Source organism: Echinops telfairi, unplaced genomic scaffold (genome assembly GCF_000313985.2).
Source record: "Echinops telfairi isolate 266 unplaced genomic scaffold, ASM31398v2 ScPeMD7_21;HRSCAF=78, whole genome shotgun sequence".
Taxonomy (NCBI): domain Eukaryota; kingdom Metazoa; phylum Chordata; class Mammalia; order Afrosoricida; family Tenrecidae; genus Echinops; species Echinops telfairi.
This window is the reverse complement of record NW_022103918.1, coordinates 240020-252038: the sequence shown is the minus strand read 5'-3', so window position 1 is coordinate 252038 and position 12019 is coordinate 240020. Positions and strand designations below refer to the sequence as shown.

The 12019-nt window shown below is 38.4% G+C and overlaps 1 protein-coding gene and 1 pseudogene across 3 annotated transcripts in view; both read right to left on the bottom strand.

Moving 5' to 3' along the window:
• Nucleotides 1-12019, bottom strand: part of LOC101639157 (activating transcription factor 7 interacting protein) — a 115778-nt gene that overhangs the window by 66069 nt on the left and 37690 nt on the right. The window lies entirely within an intron of this gene.
• Nucleotides 5023-12019, bottom strand: part of LOC101651305 — an 11985-nt pseudogene continuing 4988 nt past the window's right edge.

Here is a 12019-nt window from a genome sequence, read left to right as displayed (position 1 = left end):
TATATGAGGGGGTACGCCCCAAAAAGCAATGCTCATTTGGTTTTTTTTCATGTGAAGGGGATAGTGCATTTGGAGTTCATTCCACCAGGTCAGACTGTAATCAAGTTTTCTATTTAGAGACTCTGAAAAGATAGTGTCACAGTGTGTGACAAAAACGGCCTCATTTCGGGAACCGATTACATGGAACTGTGTGTGACCTCCTCCCTGGGGGACAGACAACCAAAAAGTGGATGAAGGGAGACGTCGGACAGGGCAAGATATGACAAAATACCCATTTATAAACTATCAAGGGCTCATGCGGGAAGGGGGAGCGGGGAGGGAGGGGAAAAATGAGGACCTAATGTCGGGGGTTTAAATGGAGAGAAAATGTTTTGAGAAACGATGTACAAATGCGCTTTACACAATTGATGTGTGTATGGATTGGGATAACAGTTGTATGAGCCCCTAATAAAATGTTAAAAAAAAAAGGCCTCCTTTGTGGCAGGTGGAGGACTGTTTCCGCCACCACAACAAGGCACCTGCTCATGCAGCCATCTCAGAGTGCCAGTTTTTGGCAAAACAACAGCATGCTTCTCTTGCCTCACACACTTTATTCACCTGACCTAACTCCATCTGACTTTTTGTTCCCGTGAATGAAGAGGGACATGAAAAGGACAGCAATTTGAAAATGTAGGAAGAGATGAAAATGAAAAACAAAAAACGAAGGGGTGCTGTCAGCCATCCAAACAGATGAGTTTGGAAAATATTTCTAAGAATAGAATCACAGATTTCACAAAGTGTAATGGAGAGTACTCTGAAGGATATAGGTTGTTTTGTAAAAGAATTTAAATACATAACTTTGGAAAATTTTCCAGGGTTTTTTTTGGGGGGGTAGCCCCATCGTGTGTGGGTGTGTGTGTGGTGTGATTATTTTTCACTTAGGCTGAAAAGATTTATTTGAAGAAAAATAAAAAGGAATGCTGTTTGCAAGACCTTATTCAAAGCAGCCACACATCTCATCACAAACTATAAGAAATTTGGAAGAAATGAATTATCAATGGCACTTTAGAAGAACAAATACAGCAACTAAAATGGTCTGGGAAATTTGGAGATTCCAGGAATTTCATGCTCCTTTTTTCTACTCTCCTTCCATTTTTCTCTCTGTTTATAATGGCAGCCGGGAGCCAGATGTTCTGTGGACTATCTATGTGCACAGAGTGGAACAAAACTAAGCAACAAAAAAAAGTCCTTAAATCTTTTCCCACATGCTGAAGAACACTGAAATTTCTCTTTGTGCCTGTTATTTCCATTTCTGTAGTTAAGTAATATTGGTAGTATAGTCTTTGAACTTGATGGATCTAATTAAAATTATTCATTCTACAACTTTTCAATGGAATATAAATGTTTGCATCTTTCTTTAGTTATTTGTTTTTGAATGCCATCAAGTTGGTTCTGATTCATGGTGACAGCCCACTTCTATCAGAGTAGAATTCCTTAGAATATTGTTTTCAGTGGTGATGTATCAGAAGTAGAGTGGCAGGTACTTCTTGATGTAGACCTAGACCTTTCAAAAAAAAAGCTAGATGTTTATCTTATAGTTATAATTTTGATAGCAAGAATCTTACTGGAAATAAGATTCAGATTAGACTAGTAACTTCCTTAGGGAAAGAGTAAAAAGAAAAATTAAACTCGTACACTAACAAATAGTATATTAAGAACACAATTTACTTGTAGCTGATAAAAAAGTTCAGTATGAGTTTAGCTTTACAGGGCACTGCAGTCCTTAATCAAAAAGTGAAAAGACAGCAGTGATTAGGAGGAAAAAAATTGGGAGCCACTTACCTGCTAAGGATTTCATATCCAAAATATAATATAAAAACGTGTTCAACCTAACAAAAACCCAGAACAATCTGATTAATGGACTGGAATAGATCAAAGTGGAATAGTCAATCAAATGCCTATTAAATTCATGAAGAAATGCTCAATGCCATCAGACATTTAAAAAACGAAAAACTGATTCCAAACTAGCCAATTATGACTCATAGTAACCCTAAAAAAAAGAAGAGAATTGCCTTTGTGGATTTACAACACTATAACTCTTTACAGGGGTACAAAGCCTTGTGTTTTTCCCATGGAGTGGCTGGTGGTTTTGAACTGCTGACCCTGTCGTTAACACGCCACCAAAGTTCCTAATTGGACATTAGGGAGTTGCCAATCAAAAACAATAGTGAGCAACTACCTCTCACGCCTATTAGAATGTCATATAATAAATAAAAATACAACAGGAAAGGAGTACTGGCCAGGGTGTAGATCACTGGAGCCCACAATCCAATACTGGTAGAAATGCAAAATGATACAGCCACTGTGGAAAACAGTTGGACGATAGTCCCTTAAAACAAAAATCAACACAGAACTACCTAGGATGCAGGAATCCTAATCCTAGGTATATGTCCAAAATGAGAGGAGTACAAAAAGAATCCAGTATATTCATTATTCAATACTGACATATCAATATTCACAATAGTCAAAAGATAAACAGTCACAATGTCTATAACTGGATAAACAAAACTATGCTATATACTTATACACACAATGGACTAATACTCAACAATAAAGAGAAACAAAGTTCTGATGCATGCCACTATCTAAATGGACCTTGGAAACATTATGCTTACCAAAATAAGTCATCCATAAAAGAACAAATACTTCAGGTACCAGGCATCGAAGAACAAAAAATCATAATAAGGCTGAGAACGGAAGCTCAAAGCCCGTCAGTAGGCAACTGGACACTCCCTTACTGAGGGGTTGTGGGGAGGAGATGAGCCAGTCAAGGTGCAGGGTAATAACGATGAAACACATAACTTTCCTCTAGTTCTGAAATGCTTCCTTCCCCCCACTATCATGATCCCAATTCAACCTTACAAATCTGGCTAGTCCAGAGGATGTACATTGGTAAAGATAGCAAATGGAAACACAGGGAATCCAGGACAGATGACCCCTTCAGGACTGGTGGTGAGAATGGCGATGCCTGCAGGGTGGAGGGAATGTGGGGTGGAAAGGAGGAACCGATTACAAGAATCTACAATCTACATATAACCTCCTCCCTGGGGGATGGACAACAGAGAACTGGGTGAGGGGAGGTCAGACAGTATAATATATGACAAAATAATAATTTATGAATTATGAAGGGTTCTGAGGGAGGGGGTAGTGGGGAGGAAGGAGGGAAAATGAGCTGATATTAAGGGCTCAAGTACAAGGCAAATGTTTTGAGTATGATGATGGCAACAAATGTAGAAATGTGCTTGACACAATGGATGGATGGATGGATGAACTGTGATAAGAATTGTACGAGCCCCCAATAAAATGATTTTTATAAAGAAAAAAAACAAATACTATATAATCTCACACAAAATAAGCTTGCCGGCTTGGCTGAGAAGAGGCGCTATGGACAAAGGACTTCATCTTTATAATGTTTTCTGATCCAGATTTGTGGTTGACCTGTTAACTTCCCTATTAAACATGCATAATTGTAAGCACTGCCTGCAGAACACTGTGTGTGGCCATTACAACAGATTATAAACCCAGCAGAGAAGTAAGATTACCAAAAGTGGTATGACCGTCTCAAAATCGGGTAAAGAATGATGGCAGGTGGGGACATGTCTGACATCCGCCTCCTATGAATCATCCTTCCACAGACGTGGAGTTGGATTCTGCTTTCCTCCATGTGAAGCCAGAGGTCAGGTATGCCACCCCTACCATTTTCTCCAGTATAAGAGAAAATAGCTTCTTCATTCGAAACTAATTATCACTACACTTCATCTTTTAGAATCTAAAGTAAATCTGCAGTATTTGACACACCCTCCCAGGCCCCGGCCCCCAAAGCAGAATTCTTGCCTCACTCTTCCTCCTCCTAACCATCATACCAATGAGCCACCCATGCTTCTGATACCCACTATGCACCGTGAGTGAGCTGGAAGCTAAAAGCTTTGGTTCACATTCACATTCTTCTACTCTCGTCTAAACTTGTTCATATTGTTCATGCCTGTTACTGAATCCACTTGTAGATTTTTATTATAACCTACAGAACTCAATTAGATGTTATAAAAACTAATGAAATGAGTACAATGAATGACTAAATAAGCATAACATAAAGTGTGCTTGCTGTAAGAGGAAAAACCACAGAACTAGATTTAAGATATTTTTTAAATTTTACACATTTAGTTTTATTGTAACAGAGCAACATGTACACTTTTAACATTTAAAACTGAGCATCTTTCTTTTCCAGTAAAACAAAAAGAAATTTTGAAATTAACAACAATAGAAAATGTCAATTCCAAAGAAGATTCTACAGGTTCTGCTGATTCTCCCATTGAGTAGCAGGGCAAGTCATCAGTATAAGAGAATTTTTTTTCAAGTGTCATCTTAAACTGCAAGAATTTCCTTTTAAACATCACTATTAAACATGCGAAAGGAGAAGCCATGTTCTCAAAATGCCCACTTAACCCACCCCAAACACCTCAAACCCATCCTTTGCTTACCTTCTATAACCCTTTTTTAAGTTGGTTTTTTTTCTAAGTAGACAGATCCATGTTGACAAATGCTGTCTATATTCACATAGAGACACAGTACAATACACAGAGAAAGGAGGGAAAAGCTAGAATTCTATGTACTACTACACAGGGGCCTAGCACCCTCCAGCTGCCAGCAGAGCCAAAGAAGTAGAGGGTTCTCTATTTCCCCACAGAGCACAGTGGTGTGTACATTCCATAGTTTTTGTTGTGAAAGGAAGGGATAAAAATTAATTTGGCCACAAGGGGGTAGAGATTCTTTCCCACTGTAGTCTACTCAAAGGCATCCCTCCACCACCACCATCTCCCCACCCCTCCAAATAAGTGGAGGACCATGGTGAAGAGGAGAGAAAAGAGACCTCAAGAACAGGGTGACTGAGCACAAGAGGAAAAAACAAAAACAAAGAAAGACTGCAACTTGCTCCCAGGGACTGAAGAAAGTTTTTAAAGGACGGTGGAATCCATCAGTATTCAGTTAGCCATCTTCTCTGCCATCCTCCTCCTCCATCATCGTCTTCATCTTCTCCCCATTCCCCTTCATCATCAATGTCTTCTAAACCTTCTTCATCACCATCTTCTTCTCCTTCACCTTCTTCATCATCCATATCAGGAACCAAATAGTACCGTAATGGATTTGGCCAAATATCATCTTTGATGACCTCTCCTAACTCACCTGCGCCTGCATCAGAATGGTAGGCAAGCCAGGTAACCAGACTCCCTGGTCCTTCCTGCTGCCTCTTCCTGCGGACTCTGTTCTGTCTGACTGGAACAATTCATCAAGTCCTTCCCAGATTTCCACTTGACTTTCCTTGATTTTGAAGATGGATCACCACTCTCATTCAGATGAAATTCTTTGGAGAACTTTATTTTCGAAGTAAGGATTTTCATAAAAATAAAAATTTAGTCTGAAACCTGATTTAATATCTTCAAATACTATCACTTCAACTCTTGTCAAATAAAGCAGTGCCTCTTCATCCTCTTCCCCAAGCAATGCAGACACTTGTGGATGGTTGACAAATTCGGGGTTTTGACCATCAATTCTGACCTCTTCTGAAAGGATGGTAGGTGGAGTTTGTTATATTTCTGTTCGACTTTCAAAATCTCCTCACCGGCTTGTTCATGAAGTCTGTCTATTTCATTTTGTACTTTATCGGTGTGTTCAATTGCTTCCTGCTGCTCTTTTTCTTCCTTCAGGGAGGCCGGGGTCCCCTGCAGTTTAGATTTTCTTCATTTGAGGCAGGTTCGAAGATTGGCGTTTAGGAACCATGCTGCTGTTTGTCGCCTAAGTCCGAGAAACACGCAAAAGATGAGCTGCTTGCTTCTGTTGGAAATCACTTAACATCTGCAGGTCTCAAGGTGTCCATTTGAAATATAATGTAATTGTTAACACGAATATTTGTTTGAAATCCAACTCCAAAATGCACTGCTTCATTAAGAAATAAGGATAAACTGGTTTACTATTTATTAAGTACCCACATAGTCCCAATTTACAGAATAATTTTTAAGACATTCTAGAATTTTAAAAATTGAGATATAGCCTAAGATATTAAAGTGTTACTTCCTGCATATTTTAATGTAAATGTAGAAGATAAATGTATGCAGGAGCAAGGGGTATAATGGTTAAACAAATGGCTGCTCACCAAAAGAAGTGTGGTTTGAATCTATCAGCCGCTCCCTGAGAAAAAGATCTATCTGGCAATCCATTCTTGCATACACGTCCCGCCTAGAAACCCTGTGGAGCAGTTCAGCCCTGCACTCTAGTAGTTCACCATGGGACAGATTACACTCCACTACACACAACATCAGCAATATCTTTCTATCTATATGGCCATGAAAATTAAGAGTTTCTCTAATTTCCACTAAATTCCCGGTATCCGATATAAGGTATCTAATGTGAATATTGAATTCTGTGTTTGAATGTGTAGTTGAAAAAAAAAAAAGTTGTCTTCCTGATAAGGTTAGTAATCCCAATTTTTAAGAGCAAAATCTCTGAAAATTGACTACATAATCACTCAAATTCAAATGGGAAGGGAATAGAGTATTGTGCCTTTCTCTGTAATACCAGTGTCAACTGCACTTCTGCCCGTAACCCGATTTATAATTCAGTTATAGCCACAAGACTTCACAAGTAGTTGCTAAGCAACAGCAACATGCTGAGTTCAAGGCTATTGGAAATCTGGCTCTAAGCCACATGAAAATATTTAACTGAGCCTAGAGCCTCCAGAATTAAAAAGAAAAGAAAGGCAAAGAAAAACCCTAAGGACATTCAGGGATAACTACAGTAAATTACCAAGTATTCTTTTCAAGAATTTCCTAATTTAATTCAAGAACCCTCTTTGCTATTTCTCCCAAATTTCCTATAATCTTTTGTTACAATAAAGAGTTTGAGAGTATTATGCTGGTGAATAGAAGAAATATGATCAACGTACTCACTAGTAACAGTATCATAATCATTCAATAAATGTATTGTGTGGAGAATAGCCTGGGAGAGAAGATCAACACCAAGTGAGGGAATTTTACTCTTTGATACTCGATCGCCAAGGCCAAGAAAAAAAACGACGTTTCCTTCAAATTCCTTTGTCCCCACATGCTGGGCTAACTACTGGGGGAGGGGAGATAACTTTTCTACCCCAAATTGCTTTGCTTGTCAAATGTAAAGATTTCTAATTAAATAAGCATCTATATTAATAACACCAAATCGTTAAGATTTATTTAAAAAGTAATTGCAGTTTCTCCACAGAAAATGAAAAGCACTTAGTATGTTTCAACACTTATTCCACAAAGAAATATTAAAGAGTCAAAGATTTGTCCTTAAACTGATAAAGAACACAGTCAAACCAAGAAGAATACTTCATACTGGTAAAACACCACATTAAAGACAAAAACAATTGCAAACTACAAGTCAAATACTGTTGTTCTAGGAATTCTGACCAAACCATTAAGAAGCAGCTAAGTGCCAAAAGATATAATGAAGAAAATATTTAATCCACAGTAGAAAGAAAAAGGTATTGAGAATAAGATACACAGGGGCAGCGGAGGGCAGGGGCAGAAAGGGGAAAATAAGTGTTTACTAAAAGGTACAGGGTCCACGAGTCAAAACTGACTCAATGGGAGTGAATTTGGTTTTGATGTTATAAGAGCTGTAATGGATTTACGACTCTATACAAAAGACACCAATTCTTCCTGGATAAAATTTATTAAAATTGCTTTAAGTTAACCTGTAAGAAAAATTAAAATATGAAGGAAATGAAAATTGAAAGCAATTTAGAATGATGCTACCCTATGAATCCCCTACTGCCACCAATAAATCTTTAAACCTTAAACCAAAAATACCCCTTAAAAGCAAACAATAGTTTATCTTAACCATCAAACACCGCCTGCCTTGAGTCCTGGTGGTGTAGTGGGCTGCTCATTGGGCTGCGAACCACAAGGCGAGCAGTTTGAAAACCCTGCTGCTCTGCAGGAGAAAGGTGGGTTTTCGACTCCAGGAAAGATTTACTTACTGTCTCAGGAACTCAAGGAGGCAGGTCGTCTACCTGTGAGTTGGAATCAACTCAATGGCAGCAAGTCTGAGTTGAGTTCAGCCATATACTCAAGAACTATCTATATAGGAACAAATTGTTAATAGCAACCATATCGGGTATTGCTGACTTTGTTACTGTGAAAAACTCAAAAGGACAGTGAGACTGGTTCTATGAAAAATAATATAATTCAGTCTAGCCCAAACTGCAGATCTCTAGCAATTACCCACTACAAATCTCGAATAGTCACTCAATTGTAAGAAGGAGCTACCATTATCGGAAGCTTCGTTTTTTCTTCTAATTCCGTTTTTAAACAAACTTTTGGAAGCCTCCTGTTATCTATAGAAACTGCTGAATTGGCATATATTTTGCTGTACATATTTGCACCCAACAACAAAATGATAAAGATGTGAAATATAAAAAAAGTTAAGTGGCAATTATCCAAGAGACAGACAAGCAATAAAAGAAAGTAATGCATCATACTGAAAGTATCACAAACTATCATGGAAGAGATGGATCTTGAAATGAAATGGATCTTGAAAATGGATCAAAATAGCAAGTGAGTATGAGGACAGACTAAGAAGAAAATAACAAAGTACTACAAGCAAACAGTAATTCTAAGGAATACTTGAAAGATAAAATAGTGAGTGGTATAGAATTGGTATCTAAAATTAAAAAGACCATCAATTAATTATTGAATCAAATAAGCTAACAATTCAAAAATAGAGAAAACATGGTAAGTAAATTTTCTAATCAAAAAAATGAAAGAATTCATAAGATAATTTGTAACAAACAGAAAGAAAAAATATATTATTTTTTATGTATCAGAACGTCATATTATTTAGAATAGACAATACTATATATGAGTACATAGTGGAGAGGAAGCATTTAGGAAGTAGAGGAAAGTTGTATATTTCATCATTGCTACACTGCACCCTGACTGGCTCATCTCTTCCCAGCGATCATTCCATAAGGGGATGTCCAATTGCCTACAGATGGGATTTAGGTCTCCACTCCGCTCTCCCCCTCATTCACAATGATATAATTTTTTTGTTCTGATGATGCCTGATACCTGGTCCCTTCGACGCCTCATGAACACACAAGCTGGTGTGCTTCTTCCATGTGGGCTTTGTTGCTTCTGAGCTAGATGGCCACTTGTTTACCTTCAAGCCTTTAAGACCCCAGATGCTGTATCTCTTGATAGCCAGGCATCATCAGCTTTCTTCACCACCTTTGCCTATGCACCAATCTCTCTTCAGCAATTTTATCAGAGAGGTGAGCACACAATATGATTTTTTGTTCTTTGATGCCTGATACCTGATCCCTTCGACACCTCGTGAACACACAGGCTGGCGTGCTTCTTCCATGTGGGCTTTGATGCTTCTGAGCTAGATGGCCGCTTGTTTACCTTCAAGTCTTTAAGACCCTAGATGCTATATCTTTTGATAGCTGGGCACCATCAGCCTTCTTCACCACATTTGCTTATGTACCCGATTTGTCTTTTGTGATTGTGTCCGGAATGTGAGCATCATGGAATGCCAGTTTAATAGAACAAAGTATTCTTGCATTGAGGGAGTACTTGAGTGGAAGCCCAATGTCCATCAGCTACCTTAATACTAAACCTATAAATATATGGACACTAAGCCTATAAATATATGCACATAGATCTATTTCACCATCCTCATATATATATTTACATAAGTACATGCCTTTATTTAGACCTCTATAAATGCCCTCTGCCTCCAGCTCTTTCCTCTATTTCCTTTGACTTTCCTCTTGTCCCACTATCATGTTCAGCCTTCATTTGGGTTTCAGTAATTCCTCTTAGTTACTTTACTCTTGGTCACACCCTGCCAGGCCTCCTACACCCTCCTCACCACCGATTTGGATCACTTGTTGTTCCCTTGTCCCTAGGTTTGTTAACACCACTTCCTTTCCTCCCACCTCCCCCTCTCCCATGTCCCCCTGGAACTGTAGGTCCCATTGTTTTCTCTTCCAGATTATTCATCCAGCCTATCTTATCTAGACAGACCTGCTGAGATAACATGCACTAAAACAAGACAGAGAAAAACCAAGCAACCAGAGAAAACAGCAACAAGCCATTAACAAAAAACAAAACAAAACACAACACAACAAGAAAGAAAAGCCTGTAGTTAGTTCAAGGACTGTTTGTTGGCCTTTAGGAGTGTTTTCCAGTCAAGTCTGATAGGGTACCAAGCCCTGGCCCCCAAAGTCTATTTTGGTATTCCCTGGGGGCTTCGTTGGTCTGTTCCTCTTGCTTTTCTGTTGCACGCCCTTAGGGTTTTGCCTCATTGTGGTGGGATCAGATCGGGTGCGATTCTCACACTGTGTCTCCAGTGTTGTCCTGTAGGGCTATGGGTCAGTGAGGGATGTCATGTCTCATAGTGGGGCCAGCCATATGGTCTTCTCTGTGGATTGGCTGCTCTGAGCAGGAATATCGTCGTCAAGGCTTGGTAAACCAGGATAAAGCGTTAGTTTTGACACAAAGAGTAGACCTGCTTTAATATAATTCTTTTCCTGCTCCACTTCTTCTCCAGTCCTTAAAATATCAGTCCACCAAAGGGTCAGTAGTATGTTTAATCTCTGGCATTATTAACATTAATAGATACGTGAATTTGTATTTTTATAAGCATATACTATCAGATCTTTGCAGGAATGGTTATAAGTCCTTTATGTACTGTAGTTTTATGTTTTCACTTCAATTTTACTTATAAAGAATTTCAGACATACAAAAATAATGTGAACTACATGTTCATGCACTCTTCCTTCAGTTTCAGAAATAATTGTTAATACATTCACTGTCATTTCAGAGTCTTTAAGTTCATGTTGTTAAAATGATAATTTTACATATGTGCCCATGGAAAAGCTAAGGGTGGAACTGAACCACTTGACCGTGCTATGTAAGTATATTTAATGACTCAAATGTGAACACATAAGCTGTTCAGTTTACAATAATGAATTCAAAGTGATATACTTACACTAAAACTTCACTCTATAAAGTTACAAAATGCCATCCATTTGCATGTGCAAGTTGTTGTCACTGTGTAATGCAGAGCACAGCAACAGATGTAATGAAGAGCTGAAACGCACTTCAATTTAGAGTATGTTACACACCTGAGTAATATACATATACGATACCTACTCTTGGCTCGTTTTACTTAAAACTAAGGGCATAATGAAAATGAAAATAACATTTTTAAAAGGCCAATTCCAAATATAATATTCAAATTCTCCTGAAAATTAAAATTAAACAAACTACCTGGTATTTCTGGAACTAAAAACAAGAAAACTTTCCAATGGTGAGACATCTGGGTGACACCGAGGGGCGGACTTTAACAGAAAAAGGACCTGGTTCTTACCTGTGGGCAGCTGGATAATGTGAAAAGAACTTCCTCTTCAGTAAACCACTGCTACTTAGTTCATTTGCGTAAACATTAAAAGCTAAGCATCCTTCTCGAGTCTAAATTCCTTGTTTGGTACATATTTAGGAAAAGACAGGAATACAGTAGGTTGGCAACATAGCACATTTCCTTTCATACAGTTCATGTGTTGGGTAGTTCAAACAACAAACACCCCAATTAACACAATAGTCAAAAGTTAGATAGCACAGAACACAAAAACACAAAGTACATCTTTTAAATCATTGTTGTAAGTGAAGAAGCCTAGAATCAGACATCTTTGTACTGCTTTCTATGCTACCAACTATTAGTTCTGCAGCAACTGTATGCAGTTAAGTACCTCCCACGTACTACCCAGTAGTATCAATAGACATAAATCTAGAGGCAGAACTAAAAACAAAAGCCTAAAAAGCTTATAGCTTCTGACTACCCCCCACACATTGTCAAACGTGCAAGTCTTATACAGTGAACCCTCGCCACTTCGCGCTTCGACTTCCGTGGCTTCACTCTATCGCGGTTTTTGCGTAACAGC